We start from the raw sequence: 3,241 nt of genomic DNA on the forward strand, positions 1-3,241 counted from the left end.
TTTGCTTCTTTTCAATTTTCTCTTTTTTTTTTTGATTTTCTGACACAACTCCTTGATAACACGGCCAACAGAAATTGCAAAGCACCAAAACCTAACGAGCAGCCTGTCGAGCGGTAAAACTAGTCTCTTCTGGGGAAGTTCCTAGTCACGTATATCGATAGGCTGTGTCTATGGTTGGGAACAAGCACACTGTACGCTATGTGGACTCGGAGTAACAAAGCTGACACCACTAGATATAGTAACACAAGATGATAGAGTAAACACAAACCCTAACAATTCTACTAGATGAAAGATAAAGAGACGCAAAAACAACTACGAAAAGCAACTAAAACTCGAAATTAGTGCAATCTAAGGCTATGGCAAACCCTAACCCTAACTTTTTATGGCTTTTTCTGGATAGGAAAAACACTCACAACTCAACTATGGGGTGGATTGTGGATGGCTTACCGAGGAAAACTGGAAATCTGATACCAAGATGATATGGGGTTGCCCGATCTTCTCAGTAAGCGACGGGTGGTGATGAACACGTGATGGTAGCAGCGGATGAAATCGATGATGATGAGGAGGATAACTTGTATGACGCCGACGAAGTCTCTCGATTGATTCCTGATGCCAATGCAACAGCTCTCAACCCCGCAAGATATTCGCAACTCCACACACTTGCGCACGTAGCCGCCGACCACGAAGCGGTAAATTGCAATCTTCTAATCCCCAATGGAAGAGCAGATCACACAAACTTTCAGTAGCATAAAACTCCAGATCGCAACGAATTGGAGAGTTGGGGAACAATAGTTTTGCTTAGCAAACAACTATGAACTAGGGTTTATCTTAAACGTGGTCTAAAGCAGCTAGGGGGTCGTCCAAGGCACTTATATAGGCGTCCGGGACGAGTTCCGGTCGAAAAATACAAGTAAAACCGACCCGGAATAGATCTGGTCGAGACGGACTCGGACCGGGTCCGGTCGCGGGATCCGGTCGACCGGGCCGTGGACCGGACAGGCCGGTCTGTGGTCCGGTCAACCGGTCGGAAACCGGGAAGCTGCGGAGTTTCCGGTTTCGCCCCGTACGATAAATTTCCTCCGGTTGGCGGCCGGTTGTCGACCGGTCGACCGGGCCGAGGACCGGGCTGCCCGGTCCGGAGGCCGGTCCGACCGGGTTCGGACCGGCCTGGACTTCTTCTTCTCCTCTCGCGCATGCCTCCCGCTCCTCCCTCGCGCGTCCATGAGATATCTTCATGTCCAGCTCCATGTCCAGCTTCACGGCCCTCTTGACGTCCGTCTTCATGTCCAGCTGCTCCTCTCCTCGTGCGATGCTTGTCTCCTCTTGATACCTGATGATACATAAGTAATAGGACTTAGGCAGTATAAAGTTCTCATTAATCAAAGTATCGTTTAGGAACAAGTTCACCTGTTGTTTAAGTAGCTTCGCACGAGCTCTTGTAATTGGTCCAATCCGAACTTCATTGGACTTGAGCTTCACAGCAGGTTCATCTTCATTTGCTAATGACGGAGGTAGTAGTGAGGTAGGGATGTCCTCATCACTTTTTTTGTTTTTCTGGGACCTTCGGGTCCCTTCCCCGTTGAAAAGTGAAGTGTTTCGAATACATTCATATGCCTATGTTTCTATTTTTACAAGCAAATAAATAACAAAGGATGACTCAATGCACAAGTTGATCTCATTTTGAATTTTTTTTAAACTTCTTCTATTGTATTCAAATTTGATTAGAAGGAGTCGATCGATTGTACATGCCAATCGTATAGCTTGGTGGGTGGATTGGCATTTGAAGTTTGGTCATTGTGTTCTTGTTTGTTACCACCCTCGCAAGGCACGTCCAAGTATTTCCTGTCGAATTTATGGCATGTATGTAGTTAAATAACCTACATTATTTCAATTATGAGTTTAATTACTAGGCAAAAGCTTAAAAATCCATATATAGTTGCAGATTAAGATGAACAAATCCTTGAACCTATATCTACAAAATTGATGGCACTAACACATCCTACCAAGCGGAAAGCATGTCTACCCTACTGCTTCCAAAAGGTGGAATTATGACAATAATGTGCAATTGTTAAAATTTGGTAGCCCTCCTTCACAAATAACACACATCTAGCCATTTTTGTACAGTAATAAAAAAGGGAAATCATTCTTTCATGCATGCATATAATTGTTAGAATCTCTTGTTTGTGAAGTTGCTTAAAATACGATCTCTTCCAAACTTGAGGTCATATGATAACTAAAAAGTTTTGTATGGCGGGATTTTGCATCAAAGTACATGCGCACAATACTCACTTGTGGGCAGAAAGCCAAACAAACTCATATTAATAGGTTTGTATTAATTTGTTCTAGAAATTTCACCATTACACATGATTTTGTGCTTGCGTTAATTTTACTTAAAAAACTTCTTCCAAATTCAAATTTTCTTCAAACATGCCAACGGTACATGTCTACCAATTAATAATTAAGGGTACACCACACGTATTGCCTCGTAGGGTACATAAAAAATTACTATATTTTATGGCATGTACTAATTTCACATAATCTACAACTCAATGTTGAGTTTAATGATCAGCCCAGAACTAGAAAACAAATATACATATAGTTGCAAATTAACCTAGAAAAGCTCTAGTATCCTTTAAAACCCTAGAAAATGGCCATGCATGCATGCATCCTACCCATAATAATTAACTAGCAATAATCAGCACGGTGGCACGCCGCGCCATATGGTGGCCGACTGGTGGTAATTTTTGGTAGTGTAGGTGGGATAGTAGAAGGAAAATGTAAAGATAGTGTGTGGCAAATGTTGTGTCTGGTGGATTTTTTTTCTTGAGAAAATTGTCTTATTGATTTCACTTGATGAATATTTTGCTGGCTAAACAGGGTACAAAGCAATCGATAAGGAAATTGGATACATGACACATTGACGGCAGCGGGAACATATAGGACAGTAAATTTGCTGACTTAGCCGATACATGATATACCAAGTTCTACCTGCATACACAAATCTTACTTTAGCCACTCTCGTGTTCCCCGTCAGATGATATATCGACAACTTGTGTGTTGCTTGTGTAAAGCCAGTATGTTTTCTTTGTCGTCCTCTCCATGATTGAAGAAGTTGCGAATGGCCTTCAAAAGCGACAAACATATGCCAACTTTTCAACTACAAAAAAAAATTGATGCACGTATTCGAATAGTAGTATTGATACTAATGGTTGAAGAAGAGTGACCTTCAGCGGAGACAATA

This window comes from Lolium rigidum, chromosome 4 (assembly GCF_022539505.1).
Source record: "Lolium rigidum isolate FL_2022 chromosome 4, APGP_CSIRO_Lrig_0.1, whole genome shotgun sequence".
Taxonomy (NCBI): Eukaryota; Viridiplantae; Streptophyta; class Magnoliopsida; order Poales; family Poaceae; genus Lolium; species Lolium rigidum.